Source organism: Miniopterus schreibersii (genome assembly GCF_964146895.1).
Source record: "Miniopterus schreibersii genome assembly, chromosome: 1".
Taxonomy (NCBI): Eukaryota; Metazoa; Chordata; class Mammalia; order Chiroptera; family Miniopteridae; genus Miniopterus; species Miniopterus schreibersii.
The window spans coordinates 133,062,031-133,084,760 of NC_138101.1; the positions used below are offsets into that span (position 1 = coordinate 133,062,031).

Sequence of the window (22,730 nt, forward strand, 5' to 3'; positions counted from 1 at the left end):
TGTTGCATACCCTGTGGGTAACAATTGGATTCCTTTTTGTGATGCCAAAACTCTTGGCAGCTCTGGTCAGGGTGCTGGAGGACAAGGTGGCAGCACTTGCCCCAACATCAGGATTGATCACTCAGCAGCCACAACACATTTTAGCCTGGCACTTCTGGTACAGCTGGCAGTCTGGCTCTGCTCCTGCTATCCATCAATACATAAATGGTGAGTGAGGATCAGTCAACCATTAGGCATGGTGCAGGGCCCTGGAGATACAATGGTGAGAATGACAAATGCCTAATGACCCAGGGTCAGAGAGACCAGCATAGCCATTCGGCAAGAGGTGCACAGGAACAAGTCAGGAAATTTTACTCCTCACACTCTCTTCTCTCCAAAACTGTGGCCACACGGCCATACAAGATGTTCTGACACCTACCGGAGAGGATGCCCCCTGTGGGGCCATGAGATACATCCCATCTCCTGTGTATAAGCTCAAATCAACCCCTCAGGACTTAATGTCTCAATTAAGAGGTAGAATCCAAGTTACCTGAGTATCTTCTCAACTCCCTCTATTAGTGTGATTCACCAGGTTATTTAACCACCTAGTTCTGGAACCTCAAGGAGAAAATCTCACCCAGGCCCACCTGACAGTTCTTAATTTAGGACAGGGATCGTGCATACCATTCTCTTAGCCCAACTATGCTTATACCCTCTTCCAAGCTAAACACCTCCAGTTCCTTATCCATCCTCCTCCTAAGGAAGTGAAAACCCATTCAACTCCCAGGATCCTCTCTTGTGGAAATTCTCCTCAGAGGATAAATGTGGGATCTCTAATGGCCAGATTATCTCTCAACTAACCTCTCAAGTGATGAAGGAAACTGGCCAATTTAAAGAAGACCCCATCCTCCACCCTAGGGAGCTGCTCCATTGAGGCTAAGGCCTAAGAATGTGTTTTCAGGAGAGAATGTGGCCAGTATTTCCACTACACCCACCATTCCTCTCCGGACATTGAGTGTTGGTCAGGACATTGAGTGGGAAGAAAGGCAGAAAACAATACCCAGGCTAGACCATTCTCCCATAACTGGGTCTGTTTCTTCTTTCCATGGAAATTAAATTAGACACTCTCAACCAAGAATGGGGAGTGATGAGCTGCAGAAATTCTGTCCACATAACAGTCTTCAATGGGGCCCCATGACCTGGGTCCATGAGATAGGAGAGATCAGAGACAGGGAGGATTAGTGACAAAGTCTGTTTTCACCTCTTTATAGTTCTACTTACTTGTTCCAAATACACTGGCACTGGAAACTGTGACTTCCTTCCAAACATCATGATATTGATAATAAAACTGGCTTTATCAGGGAGTCTTGAGACCACACAGTGAACTCCAGCACATTTGTCTGTGACTCCTCCTCTGAGAACTATTCTTCTGGCTTCTCCTTATCTTCCTGTTACTCTCTTTAACATCTCATGTCCACTTCTTCCCCAATCTCCATGTTGCACCTGCATCCCCAGGATTCTGCAGGTGGCTGAAACTACCAAGAAGTTGGATGACTGGGCTCTTAGCTAGCCTGTTTCGGGTGAAACCAGTGCTTGACACTTTTGCATGAATACAAAAAAGTGCTTGGGTTGTCAAACAGTGAAAGACTAAAAGGGAAAGGATTTGGTCAGGTGTTGATATTTTTAGGAAGTAGGTGGGTGCTAATCACAAATACAAGGCAATGTGGCATGATATTCAAGTTCTTTGACTACCCAAAATTCAACCAAGTTAGAGAACACCACTTCTGGCTCAAGTCAAAGTCCCCAAAGCCCCATTCATTCCTTCTTAGAGCCCAGGGTTTCCTCCTGCTGACTAAGCAACTGCCTAAGAATACAGTGCTTGGAACACCCTCAGCACTTCCAGAGAAGCCTACCCAGGCTATCTCTATGATCCATCCTTGCCTCAGTCCTATCCAGGAAATTGCTAAACCCCAGCTCTATTGTTGAAAACAATTCATTGAAAGGACAGAAATTAAAACTTCTCCCAAAGGACAATAGTGAGTCCAGTCACCTGTTACCAGTATGACTTATTAGGATGACACATGACTCTGGGTGATGGGGAATGCTGAAAATGGAGATACTTTCTGTTCTCTAAAACTAAGTGGTTATATATCTTAGGAGCTATCATCTAGGTCAAGAATGGAAGAATTAGCTAATACTATACAAAACATCATAGCCAAACACTGCAGAATCTACATTCCTTTCAAGTGTATGTGGAACATTGATCAGTATTGAATAGCTGTTAAGCCAAAAAATAAGTTGCAATACATTTTAAAGTATTGAATTCATACAGTATTGCTCTGCCCACAATGGATGTTAAGAATAAAAATAAAAGTATAACTAAAACTTAACCAATATTTTGAAAACAAACTCTGAATAATCCTTGGATCAAAGAAAACAAATCAATACAAGTTGAGAAAAAAATTTTAAATTAATTATAATAATAAATATATCAGTCTTGGCTGGGTGGCTCGGTTGGTTGGAGCATCATCCCCTACATCAAAAGGTTGCAGATTCGATTTCCAGTCAAGGGACATGCCTAGGTTGCTCCATTGATCCCCAGCTGGGGCATGTACAAGAGGCAACCAATCAATGTTTCTCTCTCACATCTACATTTCTCTCTCTCCCTCCCCCTCTCTCTAAAATCAATTTTTTTAATATATATTTTTAATTCTATATATGAGATATATATATATGATCTGAAAATAAAACAGAGCTGCAGAGGGAATTTACATTCTTAAATTTCATTTATTATAAAAGAAGAAAAGCTGAAAAGTCAGTATGATCTCATGACCTCTAATCCAAGATGTTAGAAATAGTACAGAATGTAAACCAAAGCAGAAAGACTGAAATAGTAAAGGCAAGAGCAAAGTTTATTAAAATAGAAAAAAAATGCATCAACAAACCTAAAATTTAGTTATTTTAAATGACTAATAAAACTTATAAACCTGTAGCAAGACTGATAGAGATGCCAAGTTTAATAAATAAAAATATAGAACTCCCAGTCAAATTTGAAGTACAAATAAAATAAAATAAAGTTTAGTATAAGTGTGCACCATGAAATAGCTGGACCTATTTATGCTTTAAAATTATTCATTGTTTATCTGAAATTCAAATTTAACTAGAAATCTTATATTTTGACAATCCTTAAAATGATTAAGAAAAAGAGAAAAGAAAAACATTACCAAAATCAAAAATGGAAAAAGGAACATCACTACACGTTTTACAAACATCAAAAAAGTCTTTATGCTATTTTAAACACCTTTTTGGTAATTAATTTTAAATCCTAAATTAGAGAATTGATTAATTCTTTCAAAAGCATAACTCAAGCTTTTGGCTGGAATCGCCATCTTCCAGTAATTCGCCAAAATGACCAACACAAAGGGAAAGAGGAGAGGCACCCGCTATATGTTCTCCAGATCTTTTAGAAAACATAGAGTTGTTCCTTTGGCCACATACATGAGCATCTACAAAAAAGGTGATATTGTAGACATCAAGGGAATGGACACTGTTCTAAAAGGAATGCCCCACAAATGTTACCATGGCAAAACTGGAAGAGTCTACAATGTCACCCAGCATGTGGTGGACATTGTTGTGAAAAACAAGTTAAGGGCAAGATTCTTGCCAAGAGAATTAACGTACATATTGAGCATATTAAGCACTCTAACAGCTGAGATAGCTTCCTGAAACGTGTGAAAGAAAATGATCAGGAAAAGAAGGAAGCCAAAGAGAAAGGTACCTGGGTTCAACTGAAGTGTCAGCCTGCTCCACCCAGGGAGGCACACTTTGTGAGAACCAATGGAAAGGAGCCTGAGCTGCTGGAACCCATTCCCTATAAATTCATGGCATAAATGTTTAAAAAAAAAAAAGACCTCTGTACTGATAAAAATGTTTCTCTTAATTGGGTAGAAGTGTGGTATCCCTTCTCCCCCAAAAAATAATGAAAACTTTATGTCAAAAAAAAAAAGCATAGTTCACCAAAATTTGAAAATATGAGTAGCCTGATATTTGTTAAGAGATAAAACCTGCCATTTAAAATCTTCTAGAAATATAACTCCAGAAGCTAATATAGAACACTATCTTCATGACCTCAGTGTGCAAGAATTTTCTTAAATAAGACACACCAAAAAAACTTGAATTATAAAGAAAAAATATCTTAAAATTAAGAATGTTTGTTATCAAAAGGCAAGAGAGTGAAAAGACAGACCACAAAGTAGGATAAAATACTTGCAATGCATATATTTGACAAAGGACTCATATCCAGAATATATAAAGAATTTCTACAAACTAATAAGATAAATACAAGGAATCTAATTTTTTAAATGAGCAAAATCTTAAACACACTCTTTGCAAACCAGGATATTAAATAGCCAATAAGCAAGTAATACATTTTTCAACAGTATTATTTCAGGGAAATACAAATTAAAAGTGCTATAAGATACCACTACACAGCCACCAGAGTGGCTAAAATGAAAAATTCTGGCATTACCAAGTGTTAACAAGATATATCATCAATACCAAAACTTTCATACACTACTGATGGCTGTGATACAATCATTTTGGGGGGAAAATGTTTTGCTCAGCATGTTTATTGAGCACAGCAATGCCATTTTAAATATACATTCAATAGAAATGCATACATATGTGTACCAAAGGTATGAATACGAAAGTTCATAGCAGATCTATTCCCAATAGCAAAAACTGGAAATAACACAAATTCTAATATCCAGCAGAATGCACATATAAATTGTAGAATAATCACAATGGAACACTAATCATCAATAAGAATGAAGGAACACCATTCCACACAACCACATGGATGAGTCTTTAAAAACATACCTTGAATAAAAGAAGTCAGACACTAAATGGTACATATTTATTGATCTTTTTAATATAAAGTGTTAAATAAATGGGCAAAATTAATCTAAGATAATGGAAGTCAAGACAGAGGTTACATTTAGGGAAAAGAAAGGTAGTCCCTGGGAAGGTCACAAAGGAGTTTCTGAGGTGCTGGCAAAAGTCAATTTTTATGCCAGTACCATATTGTTTTGATCACTATAGCTTTGTAATATAGTTTAAGATCAAGAATTGTGATGCCTCCAACTTTGTTCTTTCTCATAATTTCTTTGGCTATTTTGGATGTTTTGTGGTTCCATACAAATTTTAGGATTGTTTATTCTATTTCTGTGAAAAATATAATTGGAATTTTGAAGGAATTGCATTGAATCTATAGAAGGCTTTGGGTAGTATGGTCATTTTAACATTATTAAACCTTCAAATCTATAAACATGGGATAACATTCCATTTGTTTGTCTTCTTCAGTTTCTTTCATTGAAGTCTTGTTTTCATTGTAAGAATATTTCACTACCCTGGTTAAATTTATTCCTATGTATCTTATTTTTTTCATGCTATTGAGAAGAGGTAGTTTTCTTTATTTCTTTTTCAGATATTTCATTATTAGTGTATAGAAATTTCTGCACATCGATTTTATGTTCTACAAATTTACTGAATTTGTTGATTGGTTCCAACAATATTTGGATGAATCTCTATGGCTTTCTCTATACAAGTGCATATCATCTGCAAATAACATCAATTTTATTTCTTCCTCTGATTTGGATGTCTTTTTATTTCTTTGTTTTGCCTAATTGCTCTAGCTAAGACTTCCAGTACAAGATTTGTATATTTTGGTACATTTGTGTCATTCTTCAATAAAAACTTTACTTTACCACTAATTATCAGAGAGATGCAAATTAAAGTCACAATGAAGTATCACTTCACACCTGTCAGAATGGCTACCATCAAGAAATCAACTAACTGAACAAGTGCTGGCGAGGGTATGGAGAAAAGGGAACCCTAGTACATTGCTGGTGGGAGTGCAGACTGGTGCAACCACTATGGAAAACAGTATGGAGGTTCCTCACAACACTAAAAACAGAACTGCCTTTTGACCCAGTGATCCCACTTTTAGGAATATATCCAAAGAAACCTGAAACACCAATCAGAAAGAACTTGTGCAGCTCTATGTTCATAGCAGTGCAATTTACAATAGCTAAGATCTGGAAACAGCCCAAGTGCCCATCAGTAGATGAGTGGATAAAAAGGGCCGTGAGACATTTACACCATGAAATACTATGCAGCTATAAAAAAGAAGGATCTCATCCTTTGGGACAGCATGGAGGGAACTAGAGAGTATTATGCTAAGCAAAATAAGCCAGTCAGAGAAAGACAAATGTCACATGATCTCACTCATATGTGGAATGTAATAAACAAAATAAACTGATTAACAAAATAGATCCAGAGACATAGAAGCATGGAACAGACTGAGGGATCTCAGAGGGAAGGTGGGGATGGGGGAGTGGATGAGGAGAGATTAATCAAATAACTTATACACAGATATTGGTATGGGGAAGGCATGGGGGTGGGGTGAATGCGGGGTGGAGGGGACCAATGGGGGGAAAAGGGGGGACATCTGTAAAAAGAAAATAAATAAATAAATAATAATAAATAAATAAATAAAACTTTACTTTAAAAATGTCTGAAAATACTACCTGTTAGTGTAAATGTGGAGCAAAAAGAACTCTTGAAAGCTGCTGGTGAGAGTATAAACTGGTCCAAAGATTCTGAAAACAGTTTGGCACATCCCATTAAAGTTGAAACTATGCACATGCTTTGACCCAATGATTGCATTCTTGGTTACAGGAAATAAAGAAATTCATGCAAATGTCCACCAGGATGCTGTTAGAGAATGCTTTTACTGGCATTATCTGTAATAATCAAGAACTAGGGTCCTAGCTGGGCTTGCTCAGTGGTTAGAGCATCAGCCTAAGGACTGAAGGGTACAGGGTTTGATTCTGGCCAAGGGCGCATCCCTCGGTTGCAGGCTCAATCCCTGGCCTTGGTCAGGGCACGAGTGGGAGGCAACTAATCAATGTGTCTCTCTCACATCAATGTTTCTCTCTCCTCCTCTCCCTCTCTCTCTCTCTCTCTCTCTTCCACTCTCTCTGTCTCTCTGAAAAACAATGAAAAAAACATCCTCGGGTGAGAACTAAAAAAAAAGAGCTAGGAAAAAAACAAACACAAATGCACAGTAAGTTGTGGTACATTCATGCAATAGAAACAGTGACCTTCATTGATACACAATGACAGGAGTAAATCCCACAAACATAATTTTCAATAAGAGAACAACTTACAAAAGAATATATACATATCCCATTTATATAAAATTCAAAAATAGGCCAAACTAAATTATATTGTCCTAAGATAAATTGATAGGTAATAAAAATATATTTACTCTTATTCAAACTCAGAAATAAAATACAGGCAGAAAAATAAGGGAATGGTTGTCACATAAGTCAGGTTATAATTCAGACAGTGGTTACCTCTAGTGGGGGTAGAGGTTGTGATCAGGAAGCACATGGATCTTCTGGGTCCTCCTGGCTACGTTCTACTTCTTAACCTGGGAGATAGTTACATGAGCATCTCATCTATAATTGTTCATTAAGCTGTACATATAAGTTATAAGCCATCCCTATATAAGTGTTCTACTTCACAATTTTTTTTTTAATCTTCATCCCAGGATATTTTTTCCATTGCTTTTCAGAGAGAGTGGAAGGGAGAAAGAGAGAGAAACATCGATGTGAGAGAGACACATCAATTGGTTGCCTCCCACACACACTCCAACCAGGGCCAGGGATGGAGCCTGCAGCCGAGGTACGTGCTCTTGGCCAGAATTGAACCCCGGGCCCTTCAGTCTGTGGGCTGGTCCTCGACCACTGAGCCAAGTCGCCTCAGGCTTCACGGTTTTTTTAAAAGCCAAGAGATGAAAGCAACCAAAATGTTAACTGAGAGATAAATGAAGAAAGTATGATATATACATACAATGGAATATTATTTAGCCCTAAAATGTAAATCCTATCAAATACTACATGAATGAATCTTGAAGACATTAGGCTAAGTGAAATAAGCCAGTTACAAAAAGACAAATACTGTATGATTCAACTTATGTGAAGAATCTAAAGTAGTCACACTCTTAGAAACAGAAAGTAGAATGGTGGTCACCAGGGGCTGAAGGAAGGGGAAAACAGGAAGTTGTTCAATGGATATAATTTCAGTTTTACAAGATGAAAAAGTTCTAGAGACTGTTGCACAATAAAGTGCACATAGATAACACTGCTGTGCTGTACATTTAAAGATGCTTAAGATGGTAGGTTTTATGTTGTGTGTTTTTTACCAAAAGTTAAAATAGAAAAAAACCCTCACTGACCCATAGGACAAAATCCACACTTTTATGGCAAACAATCCCTTTCTAAACTGACTTCTGTCTAGCCTCATCTTCCAGCATTCCTGCCTTTTTCCCTTCACTCTATGCTTCAATAATACTGAATGACTTGCAGTTTTCTGAACAACCATCCTTTCTCTTGCCCTTTTTGTATATGTTACTACCGCTACCCAGAAAGCCCCGTCTCAGTTTGTCCATTGACGGGAGGTAAACTCTCCTTGAGATCTCTGCTCAGTTGACACTGTCACTGCCTTCCCAGGACAAATCTGAGAGCTCCTCCTGCCATCCCACAGCACTTACATCTCTCCATCGTGGCACTTTTCTATTTGTGCTATAATTATGAGCTTGCAGGCCGTGATTGCCTTTTTATCACAAGGGTCTGGCATCAAGTAAGTGCCCATCAAACTATTTTTTGACTGATGAGTGAGTGAGTGAGTGAGTGAGTGAGTGGCATTTTATCCAGAAACCCAGAGGCTGAAAGGAATGAAGAATTTTGATAACCAGGCTGACACAAGCATTGTCATTGAAAGAACCCATATGATGGTAGGAGAAAATGAATGGAAGCTTGAGACTGGGAGAGAGGGTGCCATTCATGTTTCATGTCACTATCAAGAATTCAGACTACATGAAAAGGGGGGACGGGGGGGGGAGGTCATGAAATCAGGGAGGAGTTGAGCAACTGGAAGAACACACAGAAATAATAGCCCATGAGGTCCCAGGACACAAAATGAAGATGCAATTAACCACCCCAACCCTCAGATTCCTGAGCATAACACAAAGGGCAGGATAACATTCAATAAGGCTCAGAAACCCCAGGGCTCAGATTCACCCCTCCTCTGGAAGCAGAATGGAGGGCTCCAGAATCCCTCAGATACTGTAACATTATTGGGGCAGATAGGAGACTGTTCAAAATTCTGGAAGGTGCTCTTTATTTCCTTTGGCTATTTAGAATTGTCCTAAAGGAAGACAATTCTGGTTCACAAACTCTTGGAAGAAGTAAGCAAACTTGGTGGCTAATAATGCTAATACTAATTGACTTTAAATACTTACTATGTCTGGTACTCTACAAAAACAATTCCTTATTTAATCCTCACCATTCTTATGCCCATTTTACAGATGAATGGGGAGAGGGCTAAGAGAGATGAAGAACCGTGCCCAAAATTACAAAGCTAATAAGGAATGGCACCAGAATCCCAACAATCTGATCCAGAACTCTCAACTACCTGGTGCAGGAAGTTTTCTACCATTATTTCTTCAAACATGTTCTCAAAGCCTTGCTTACTTTTCACCTCCTCTGGCACCCCTATGATGCGAATATTGTTACTTTTCATATTGTCCCACAGTTCCCTTAGGCTGTCCTCCTGTTTTTTAATTGTTTATTCTTTTTAGTTTTCTGACTGATTTTTTTTCTATCCTGTCTTCTAATTAGCTGATCCGATCCTCTGCTTCCCCTAATCTGCTCCTCATTTCTTCCAATTTATTTTTATTTCTACTATGTCATTCTTTTTTAAAAAATATATCTTTATTGATTTCAGAGAGAGGAAGAGAGAGAGGAGAGACATCAATGATGAGAGGGTCATCATTGATCAGCCACCTCTTGCATGCCCCCAACTGGGGATCGAGCCTGAAACCTTGGCATGTGCCCTGACCAGGAATCAAACTGAGATCTCCTGGGTCCTATGCCAATGCTCAACCACTGAGCCACAGCTGGCCGGGCCTACTATGTCATTCTTAATTTCCTTCATAGTTTCCATTTCTTTTCTTATGCTGTTGAGTATCCTTATGATCAGTTTTCTAAACTCTATATCTGATAGATTGCTTATCTCCATTTCACTTAGCTTTTCTTCCGGAGAATTATTTTTTTCTTTCATTTGGAGCTTGCTTTTTTATCTCCCCATTTTGGCTGCCTGTTTGGATTTGTTTCTATGAGTTAGGTAGATCTGCTAGGACTCCCAGTCTTTTGGATGGTCTCTGGTGCAGGCCACTGTTAGACCCTGTTTGTGACTGGCCTTGAGTATCCTGTTTGAAGTTTTCTGCACTCCAAGCTTCTGGTTCCCTCTCCTGAGGGTGGGTGTGTTTGGACAGGACCAAGATGCACACCAAGGTCTGCTTTTCCAAGCCCTGGGTCCAGAAGCAAATCAGACAAAGACTCAAAGCATTCAGAGGCTGTTATTCTGTTCTTAAGGAGCCTCGAGCTGTAGAAACTCTATAAGGTATGGAGAGAGATTTTCCAGCAGGGTGGGGTAATTGCTGCCCACCCCCAGGCAAAAGCTGCTGGGAAGGTAAATGTTTGCTTGAGAAAGATGTCTTCTGCAGTATAGGGGAATGACTCAGCACAGGAATCCAGATGGCTGCCCTCTGAGCTCTACTCCTCCAAGCCAGTAATTCCCAGACTCTCCTCACACAGCTCTAGTCCACTCTGCCCTCCCTCTGCTGGAGCCCAAGGTGAGTGGCTGCACAAGAAACTTTGTGGTTGGCCCTTTAAGAGGGTGCCTGCATTTCCAGCTGTCTCTCCCTAGTAGACAGAAACCTGGCTGCTTTTCACAGCCAGATGTTATGTGGGCACCTTTTTCAGTTCTGGTGCTCTTGGCTGGGAAGCCCAACTTGGGGTTTAGACCCCAGAGTCCTCAGTAGGAACCACCCACAGCTGAAATATCCCTCCAGGCCTTCAGCTGCTTCCTTTGGGAGCCCAGCCAGCTCTTTTGTGCCTCTGCACTTCCTACCAGTCTCTATGCAGTCTCCACTTTTCCTTCTTGGTTATGAGGGTAGTCTCCAGCTCATCTTCACTTGCAGTTGATTATTCAGGATGCTTTTTCTATATTTTAGTTGTAATTGCAGTTTGGTCCTGGGAGAGTGTCAGTGTAGCTTCCACTCAATCCAGTGCCATCTTGGAATTCCCCCAGATTGTATCAATCTTATATAGATAGCATCTAGAAGACAAAAGTTGTTCCTCGATGATTGTGTTAAGATGTAAGGAAATACATTGCCCAGCCAACCGTGGCTCAGCGATTGAGCATGGACCTAGGATCCAGGAGATCGGGGTTCGATTCCCGGTCAGGGCACATGCCCGGGTTGCAGGTTGCAGCCAATCAATGACTCTCTCACCATTGATGTTTCTATCTCTGTCTCTTCCTCTCCCTTCCTCTCTCTGAAATCAATAAAGATATATTAAAAAAAAAAAAGATGTAAGGAAATGCAGAAATAAGGAGCAACTAAAAGGGAAAATCATTGCCTAAGAAAACATTAATTTCAAAACCTGGAGTCTAAATGAAAAGTCTTGAGTAACAACCCTCCACCTAAAATTAATTAAAACCACAGATGGAAGAGCATAAAAGATATCTTGGAGCTGGCCACTCTGACTCTTGCCATGCTAACTCAGAGCAGCTGCTGGACTCCATTCCTGGCAGCAACCACAAATCAAATAAGTTTCATGTAAGCACATGAAAAGGGCAGTTGATGCCACACAGGCCTCCTCCAATAGCTTACCAGATATGAGAGGATTGCCATCGACAGATTTTATTCTAAGATGCATAGAACTATCTGTTGCAGCTTGCCCATGCTTTCTGCTGGCAGAGAGACTGGCTGCATCACAAAGTATATGAGAGAAGCAGCACAGATTTAAGGGACTTTACCCAAACCCATGGGAAAAGAATGGCTTGAGGACTGCCTAACGGGGAACAACACAAGGCTAACTGTTGTCAGATCTGCAATGAGCCTAAAACAGAAGCCAGAAAACAAAACAAGAAGCTGTCCCCTGCCACCTCTCACCCTGAGAAATTGGAATCCACCTCTCTTCCACGTTTTACTTTCCTGGCTACTTTATTCACTACCACCTTCAAGCATGAGCACAATTCAAGCAAACAAACAAATAAAAGACCAAGATGTCCTTAGGCATATGGAAGAGAGCTCAGAAATCCTATAACTAAAGACTAAAGTACAATGAACATCAAGTAGGCAAAACTTTCGAATAAAGCTATCAGAGAACTACAAATGGACTCTAGCTAAAGAACAGAAGAAACAAATTACCCAGTCCCTATCCTATACAGTCTCCTTGGGAAGCCCTCTCTATACATGATACAAGGTGTCTGGTATTCAGCTAAGCGCCAAAATAAAATTCAGGGGGTGGGGTTAAAACCACTACACACACACACACACACACACACACACACACACACACACACACACAATGTATTGTTTCTACTCTAGTTAAAAAAGAAAGGGAGCCCTAGCCGATTTGGCTCAGTGGTTAGAGTGTCAGCCAGTGAACTGAGGTGTTGTGGGTTTGATTCTGGTCAAGGGCACATACCTCAATTGCAGGCTTGATCCCTGGCCCCAGTTGGGGCATAAGCAGGAGGCAACCAATCGATGAGTCCCTCTTACACTGAGGTTTCTCTTTCTCTCTCTCTCTTTCCCCCTCCCTTCCACTCTCTCTAAAAAAAGAAAAAGAAGGAAAATATTTAAAAACTCAATCACTTACAAAAGCAGACAGGAAAAGAAGAAAAATGCATACTATAAAATAAGTTAGTATAAATAATTCAAAATATAACAGCAATTAAAGAAATTGTAAATTAATTCAACACTTAACTTAAAAGATAAATATCATCAGATTTGGAGAACACATTCAGTTAAATGTTTACTTACTCTTAAGAACATTACCTGGCCAGCTTGGCTCAGGGCTTAAACATTGGCCCTCAGACCTAAGGATCACAGGTACATTTCCAGTCAGGGGCACGTACCTTGGTTGCAGACTCAATCGTTGGCCCTGGTCGTGGCATGTTTGGGAGGCAGCCAATCGAAGTGTCTCTCTCACATCGAGGTTTCTCTCTCTCTCTCCCCACTCTCCCTTCCACTCTCTCTGAAAGCGATGGAAAAAATATCCTTGGGTAAGGATTTTTTTTAAAAGAATGTTAAAAGATTGGAAATAAAGGGATAAAAAAAGGATATACCTGGTAGACACCAAAATAAAGCTGTTGAGGTTATATTAAAACCAGAGTATTTGTTTTTTTAAAAAATAATATATGGGATATTTTCCACATATAAAGATAAAAGTCAGAAATCACTAGGAAAACACAATTCTAAATATGCCTTTATAAAAATCAGTAATTCAATATATATATATATTTTTATATGACATATATATCAAAAATTAGAAAAGAAGTCTCAAACCAATGATCTAAGAACCCACCTTAAGAAACTATCAAGAGAAAAATTAAACCTAAAGTAAGCAGAAGAAAGAAAATAATAAGAACAAAAACCAAGAATAAAAAATTAGGAAAAACAATAGAGAAAAATCAATGAAGCCAAAGCCTCTTATTTGACAAGATCAATACAACTGATAAACTTCTAGGCAACCTGATCAGGAAAAAAGAAAGAAACAACCCAAATCACCAGTATCAGCAATGAGAGAAGCAACATCACTAAAGATTCTATAGCTATTAAAAGGGATAATATGGTAATATTATGAATAACTTTATGCTGTAAATTTGACAAATTGGGTGAAATGGACAAATTCCTTAAAAGACACAAACTATCACCCAACCAGCATGGCTCAGCAGATAAACATATTACAACAAAGGGAAACAGACAAATGTCTAAGAGATCATGGTTCAATTCCCGGTCAGAGCACATGGCCGGTTTTGGGCTTGGTCCCCGGTAGAAGGGCATGCAGGAGGTGGCCAATCAATGACTCTCTCATCATTGATATTTCTATCTGTATCTCTCCCTCTCCTTTCCTCTTTCTGAAATCAATAAAGACATATTTTTTTAAAAAGACACAAACCATCAAACTCAATAATAAATGTGGTCTTTAGAGTACCACTCATGTAGTTACACATCTTCCTTCGAACAAAGCTTCAGACCCAGAAAGCTTCACTGGTGAATTCTACCAAACATTGAAGGAAAAGAGTAATATCAATTCTACCAAATCTTTAAAAATAGAAGAGGAGGGCTCATTTCCCAACACGTTAATTAAGGTCAGTATTACTCTGATACCAAAAGCAGACAAACATATTGCAACAAAGGGAAACAGACAAATGTCCTTCATGAACATTATATTAATTATTGCTGCAAAACAAATTACCTAAAAACCTGGCTTAACACCCACAATTTCTGTGAGTCAGGAATCCAAGTGTCACTTAGCTAAGTGTTCCTGGTTCAATTTCTCCCATGAGGCTTAGTCAAGTTGTTGACTGAGGCTGTGGTCTCATCTGAAGACTTAACTGGGGCTACAGGATTCACCTTGAAGCTCACTCATGTGGTTGTGTGCAGGCTTCAGTTCCACACAGACTGGGGCCTCAGTTCCTCAAGGGCCTCAGTTCATCACACACCATGTGGGTCACACCATAGAGTTATTTCCAATATGCCAGCTTGCTTCTCCCAATGCAAAAGACAAGCACTTTGAAAGAAAAAAAGAAAGAGCCCTGGCCACTGTGGCTCAGCTGGTTGGGCATCGTCCCATGCACCAAAGGGTTGCTGGTTTGAGTTCCAGTCAGGGCACATGCCCGGGTTGTGGTCCCTATCCTCAGTGGGGAGCATGCAGGAGGCAGCCGATCAGTGTTTTGCTCTATCTCTCTCTCTCTCTCTCTCTCTGTCTGTCTCTCTGTCTCTCTCTCTCTCTCTCTCTCTTCCTTTCTCTCTAGAAATCAATAAAAACATTTTTTTAAAAAAGAAAGAAGAAGGAAGGAAGGGAGGAAGGGAGGAAGGGAAGGAGGGAGGGAGGGGGGGAGGGAGGGAGGGAGAGAGGGAGGGAAAGAGGCCCAAATAGAAGCTACATTGTTTTAGCAACCTAATCATGAAAGTGGCTTTCTATCACTTCTACAATATTCTGTTAAGTAGAAGTGACTCCGTCAGTCTAGTCCACGCTCAAGGGAAGGAGATTACACAACAGCGTAAGTACCAGGAGGCAGGGATCACAGAGGACGGTCTTAGAGGCTCTTTGCTGCAATAAATGATGCAAATATTCTTTTAAAGATTTTAGGAAATCAAATATAACAACATAGAGAAGAATAATACATCATGGTCTCTTGGGGTTTATTCTAGGATTCTCAAATTGAACATTCAAAAATTAATTCCTGTAATTCACCATATTAACAAACTACAAATGGAAAATTCTATGATCATCTCAATCCATGCAGAAAAAATCTTTAATAAAATCCAACATCCAGCCTGGCCGGGCGTGGCTTAGTGGTTGAGCGTCCACCTAGGATCCAGGCGATCAGGGTTCGATTCCCTGTCAGGGCACATGCCCAGGTTGGGGACTGCAGCCGATCAATGACTCTCTCACCATTGATGTTTCTATCTCTCTCTCTCCTTCTCCCTTCCTCTCTCTGAAATCAATAAAGATATATATATTTTTTAAATCCAACATCCATTTATGATTTTTTTTAAATTCAGCAATAAGGAATAGAAGGAACTTCTTCAACCTGATAAAGAGCATCTATCTAACTTCATACATAATGGTGAAAAACTGAATACTTTTTTCTTAAATGAAGCAACAATGTTATTCTCACCACTCTTATTCAGCATTGCACTGCAGGACCTAGTAAGAGCAATAAACAGGTAGAAGAAATGAACAGTATACAATTTAAAAAGTAAAAAAGAAAACTGTCTTAGTTTGCTGGTGATGTGCTCATCTATAGAAAACCCTAAGGAATCTACAAAAAAGCTACTAAAAGTAATGTGAGTTTAGCAGGTTTGCACATTAGATCAACATATAAAATTCTGTTGTATTTTATATACAAATTAAATCAGGCATTAAATTTTAAAACATTTATGTTATGTTTACAAAAGGTTACATATGAAATATGTATCCATTTATATAACATTCTTGAAATGACAACATTATAGACTAGAGTAATGGCTGCAAGGGGTTAGGGATGGGGTGAAGGACCACAGTGGGGAACAGGTGAGTGTGGCTATAAAAGGGAATCCTTGTGATAATGGAACTGTTATACACCTTGACTATTGTGGTGGGTGCATGAACCCACACATGTGATAAAATTACATAGAACTAAATACCACACATGAACACACACACGCAAGCATATACACTCTGAGATGGATCCATGCCAAAACCTTGCTGATCACTTCCATAGCCGTCCTCTAACTGGTGGTTTACAAAGGCCATTTGAGTCTTTAGAAATTAGTATCAATTCAGAGCCAATGTACAGTAACGAAACAAAAAGGCGTGGTTATTTCTCAGATTTTTTTTTTCTCTAATTCGTAGTCATGCTTAGAGATGGCCACAAGTAGCTTTGGTGAAGGCATGAAGGAAGATGGACAGTACAAATTTTTGACAATGCAGCAAGTACCTTCCACAAGGGCACTTAATCCGCTACATTCAAGGAGCTCTGGGTCAGTGAGCTTAAGTCTAAGAATTAGTTGCAATGCCTCATGATACCCAAGACCTCTGTTCACCAGACCTAGAATGCTTCCACTTATACAAATCAACTATGACTGTAGTAGGTGGCCTATCTATTTCGGTGCTAGGGACACCATGATCAATTAGCCAAAGTCAAATACCTCTATTTGTCAAACTATCTTGACTTCTGCTTCAACTTTGGTACCCATTATAATAACCAACCCCACCCTATCTCTGGTAGCTTCGTCCACCCTAGGATCCCAGCAGCACCTGGGAACTCAGGAATCCCAGTTCAATAGCAACAATTCCCACAGTCATTCCAGGTGTGCAGCAAAAGCCACTATAGCCTCTACAAAGATGCCAGTGATCCCCTCCCTAATGTATTTTTCACAGCTTTGGTGAAAGGAGGGTTCTCTGCACTCTCCTAAGACACACTTAGGGGGTGAGTAAACCAGTCTACCTTCTGATTTCCCTAAACTTTAGATACCTTCTTTCACAGTATACCAAAGAGGGTCTAGGATCCCACTTCACTTAGTTAAGGCCACCTGTGGGTCTATAATTCAATTCAACCAACTAGGCAAATAGTTAGAGCCACTTCATTCAATATGCTTGATCTAATATGCAGACATTAGAATCTCTACTTAGTTCATCCCATCAACAAAGTCACTCTGGCCCAATGTTACTACCCTCTTTCCACCCTATACCAACACCCTTAAATTCATTCCCATTCATGTTTCTGTTTATATAAATTAGCAAAACTCTTTCAATTATTTTGGTATATACTGCAGTTCCTCATGGGTCACCTCTAAGACCTACTGGGACTTGAATCTGGTTCTAGATCTAGAAACAATAAAAGAAGGGGGGGGAGAGGGTGTCAGCAGTCCCCTGCAAAGTAACTACCTCAGGGGTTCCTATTATAGATTGTTCAGGCCAGGGAAGACCACCTCCTCAGACTGGAGAAGATGGACTGCTACTATGGCAAAGGAGGGTTGGAGAAATTTAGGGGTTCAAGGTCCCAGTTTTATCAGAATCTCCCCTAAATATGTACCCATCTCAATTTTCAGATACCCAGTTAATACTTAATTTTATATAAAAGACCCTGCCAGGCTGGGAATTCAAAATGTGTTGCAAGCCACCCACAGGATTATACATAGGTTTAAATTTAGAAATCTCAGACATGAGGTTACATGAGATAAGTTTCTTTTATGGCAATCATAGATTTCTGGGCCCTTACCTAGACCATAATTTAAAGCCCAAAGCTCATCGTTTTCTTTTCCTAAGTTCTTTCGTGTAATTAGAAGCAATCAACCCCATTGAACTCCTTATTTCCACTAATATGTTCTATGCCAGCAAATACTTGGTCACCTAAAGTCTTGCCGGAGATTACAGATATCTACAGGTAATAATTTATGTAACAGGTATACTACTATGTGCCATAAATAATCACGTACAACTTACAACTATTATCCTTTATGACTTACAATAGGATAAGTAATACCTTTAAATATATTCAGATTAGAGAACCAATAGGGGATAACACAGGCCAATTTATAGAATCAAAGTTTATGTTCTCCTGGATTTCCAATGCCAATATCTCTATTATTTAGAGTTCAAATGGGAAAGCAGAGCCACTCTGAGTGATGTTAAGTAAGGGAATTATTATGAGGGTTGTATCTTATAAAATTGTGGGAACTGGTGAAGAAATCCTCTCTACATCCTTCTTCTTGTTTTCTTTTTTTGTTTTTATTTTGTTTTGTTTTTACCTTCCAAGAAAGCAGGGTGACATATGGAAAGATCATATGGTTACAGTCAAAGAGATATGTATTTGACACCTAGTTCTGATATGCATTAGCTATGAAATCTTGTCAAGTGACTCAAATTCTCTGAGTCTCAGTTTCCTCATCTGTAAAATGGAAACAACAGCATCTCTCAGAGTTGAGGTGAGGGTGAGTAAGATAAAGCATGTACCTGTATTATGCTTTTGTTGCTGTTGTTTCTTTTTACTTATTTTGTTTTATTGTTCAAAATATTACAGAAGTCCCCTTTTCTCCCCATTGACCCCTTCCACCCATTACCCACTCCCCTCCCCACACTATTGTCTGTGTCTATGGGTTATGCATATATGCATATAAATTCTTTGGTTAATTTCTCCCTACCCACCCACCCCCACCTTCCCTCTGAGATTCGTCAGTCTGATGCATGCTTCCATGTCACTGAATGTATCTTGTTCATCAGTTTATTAAGTTCTTTAGATTCCACATATAAGTGAGATCATGTGATGTTTGTCTTTCTCTGCCAGGTTTATTTAGCTTAGCACAATATTCTCCAGGTCCCTCCATGCTATCCAAGAGGGTAGGAGATCTTCTTTACAGATGCATAGTATTCCATGGTGTAAATGTCCCACAGCTTTTTTATCCACTCATCTACTGATGGGCACTTGGGCTGTTTCCAGATCTTAGCTATTGTAAACTGTGCTGCTATGAACACAGAGGTGCACAAATTGTTTCTGACTGGTGTTTCAGGATTCTTAGGATATATTCCTAGAAGTGGGACCAATGGGTCAAAAGGCAGTACCATTTTTAATTTTGTGAGGAACCTCCATACAGTTTTCCATAGTGGCTGCACCAGTCTGCATTCCCACCACCAGTGTACCAAGGTTCCCCTTTCTCCACATCCTTGCCAGCATGTGTCATTTGGTGATTTGTTGATGGCAGCCATTCTGACAAGTGTGAAGTGATACCTCATTGTTTTTAATTAGTATCTCTTGATGATTAGCAATGTTGAGCATTTTTTCATATGTCTCTTGGCCATCTGTGTGTCCTCTTTGGAAAAGTGTCTATTCAGGTCTTTGCCCATTTTTTAATTGAACTATTTGTCTTCCTCTTGTTGAGTTGTATGAGTTCTTTGTACACTTTGGAAATTAGCCCCTTATCAGATACATCCTTGGCAAATACGTTCTCCCAACCATGGGGTTCCTTTGTATTTTAGGGCTGGTTTTTTTTTGCTGTGCAGAAACTTTTTAGTTTGATGCAGTCCCATTTGTTTATTTTTTCTTTAGTTTCTCTTGCCCTAGGAGATGTACCAGTGAAAATTCCACTACATCAGGTGCCTGTGACTTTACTGCCTATGTTTTCTTCCAGGATTTTTATGGTTGCGCTACTTACATTTAAGTCTTTTATCCATTTTGAATTTGTTCTTATGTATTGAGTAAGTTGGTGATCTAGTTTCCTTTTTTTGCATGTAACTGTCCAATTTTCCCAGTGCCATTTATTGAAGAGACTGTCTTTATTCCATTGTATGCTCTTGCCTCCTTTCTCAAATATTAACTGACTATAATGGCATAGGTCTACTTCTGGGGTCTCTGTTCTGTTCCACTGATCGATATGTTTGTTGTTTTACCAATACCAAGCTGTTTCAATTACAATGGCTTTGTAGGACAGTTTGATATCCAGTAAAGAGATTCTTTCTCAAGATGCGGCTCTTCAGGGTCTTTTTTGGTTTCATATAAATTTTTGAAATATTTGTTCTACCTCTGTGAAGTATGCTGTTGGTATTTTAATAGGCATTGCATTGAATATATAAATTGCTTTGGATAGTATGGACATTTTAATGATATTAATTCTTCTAATCCATGAGCATGGTATATTCTTCCACTTGTTTATATCTTCCTCTATTTCTTTTTTCAGTGTCCTATAGTTTTCCAAGTACAGGTCTTTTACATCCTTGGTTAAGTTTATTCCTAGGTATCTTTTTTTGTTGTTGTTGCAATGATAAATGGGATTGTTTTTTCAGTTTCTCTTTCTGAGAGCTCATTGCTGTTGTATAAAAATGCCATTGATTTTCGGATGTTAATTTTGTATCCAGCTACTTTGCTGAATTCATTTAACAAATCTAATAGTACTTTGGTGGAGTATTTCAGGTTTTCCATGTACAATATCATGTCATCTTCAAATAATGACAGTTTTACTTCCTCCTTTCAAATTTGAATACCTTTTATGTTTTTTTTCCTGTCTGATGGCTATGGCAAGGACTTCTGGTACTATGTTGAATAAGAGTGGTGAAAGTGGACAACCTTGTCTTGTTCCTGTTTTTAAGGGAAATGGTTTTAGTTTTTGCCCATTGAGTATGATGTTGGCTGTAGGTTTGTCACATATGGCCTTTATTATGTTGAGGTATGATCCCTCTATTCCCACTTTGCTGAGAGTTTTTATCAGAAATGGGTGCTGGATTTTGTCGAATGCTATTTCTGCATCTATTGATATGATCATATGATTTTTGTCCTTCATTTGGTTTATGTGATGTATCACATTTATTGATTTGCAAATATTATACCAGCTTTGCACCCCTGAATAAATCCGACTTGGTTGTGATGTATGATCTTCTTAATGTATTGCTGGATCTGCTTTGCTAGTATTTTAGTGAGGATTTTAACATCTATGTTCATCAGGGATATTGGCTTGTAATTTTATTTCTTTGTAGTGTCTTTATCTGGTTTTGGGATTAGGATAATGCTGGCTCATATAAAGAGCTTGGGAGTTTTCCCTCCTCTTGAATTTTGAATTTTCTGCAATAGTTTGAGGAGAATAGGTGTTAATTCTTTGAACGTTTGGTAAAATTCGTCTGTAAATCCATCTGGTCCCGGGCTCTTGTCTGCTGGGAGTATTTTGATTGAGCTTCAGTTTCATTAGTTGTTATCGGCCTATTCTGGTTTTCTGATCTTCCTGATTCAGATTTGGAAGATTGTATGCTTCTTGGAATTTGTCCATTTCAGCTATGTTGTCCAGTTTGTTGACATATAGTTGGCATAGTATCTTCTTATGATCCTTTGTATTTCTGTTGGGTCAGTTATATTGCCTCTTTCATTTCTGATTTCATTTATTTGAGTCCTCTCCCTTGGTTTCTTGGTGAGTTTAGCTAAAGGTTCATCAATCTTATTTATCTTTTCAAAGAACCAGCTCTTGATTTCATTGATTTTTTTTGTGTTTGTTTTTTTTTTTTTTTAGTCTCTATGTCATTCATTTCTGCTCTGATCTTTATTACTTTCCTTCTCCTTCTTCGGGGCCTTTCTTGCTGTTCTTTTTCTAATTCTTTTAGTTGTTGTGTTTGATGTTTTAGTAGAGCTTTTTCTTGTTTCTTGAGATACGTCTGTACTACTATGAACTTTTCTCTCAGGACTGCTTTCATTGTGTCCCATAGATTTGGGGTTGTTGTCTGTTCATTTTCATTTTTTTCCAGCAAGTGTTTGATTTCTTCCTTGATCTCATTGGTAACCCATTCATTGTTTCATAGCATGCTATTTAGTTTCCATGTGTTTGAATATTTTTGAGTTCTTTTTATACTGCTTGATTTCTAGTTTCATGCCATTGTGATCCGAGAAGGTGCTTGATATGATTTCAATCTTTTTGAACTTATAGAGACTTACTTTGTGCCTTAACATGTGGTCTATTTTTGAGAATGTTCCATGTGCACTTGAGAAGAATGCGTATTCTGCTGCTTTGGGATAAAATGCTCTGTAAATGTCTATTAAATCCATTAGCTATAGTGTGTCATTTAAGGTCTCTGTTTCCCTGCTAACTTTTTGTCTTGATGGTCTGTCCAATGATGACAGTGGGGTGTTCAAGTCCCCCACTATGATTGTATTGCTGTTGATCTCCCCGTTAAAGTCCACCAAGAAATTTTTTATATATTTAGGTGCTCCTAGATTGGGTGCATATATGGTTATAAGGGTTATTTCCTCTTGTTGGATTGATCCCTTTAGTATTATGTAGTGACCATCTTGGTCTCTTCTTACGGTCTTTATTTTGAAGTCTATTTTGTCAAAAATAAGTATTGCTACTCCAGCTTTTTTTTTTTTTTTCATTTCCACTTGCACGGAATTTTTTTTCCATTCCTTCACATTCAGCCTGTGTGAATCTTTTGCTCTCAGGTGGGTCTCTTGTAGACAGCATATATATGGGTCATGTTTTCTTATCCTTTCAGCTACCCTATGTCTTTTGATGGGAACATTTATTCCACTTACATTTAAGGTTTCTATTGATATATATTTATTTAATGTCATTTTTCCCCTTTATGCTA

At 38.7% G+C, this 22,730-nt stretch overlaps 1 protein-coding gene and 1 pseudogene across 2 annotated transcripts in view; both read left to right on the forward strand.

The window, feature by feature from the left end:
• The window catches only part of LOC308548603 (uncharacterized protein), a 36,135-nt gene that overhangs the window by 5,966 nt on the left and 7,439 nt on the right, over positions 1-22,730 (forward strand). The gene's annotated exons all lie outside the window — the stretch shown is intronic.
• Positions 3,388-3,895, forward strand: LOC308548226 (large ribosomal subunit protein eL21 pseudogene; annotated as a pseudogene). Its single transcript has one exon. The product of its transcript is annotated as a large ribosomal subunit protein eL21 pseudogene (transcript).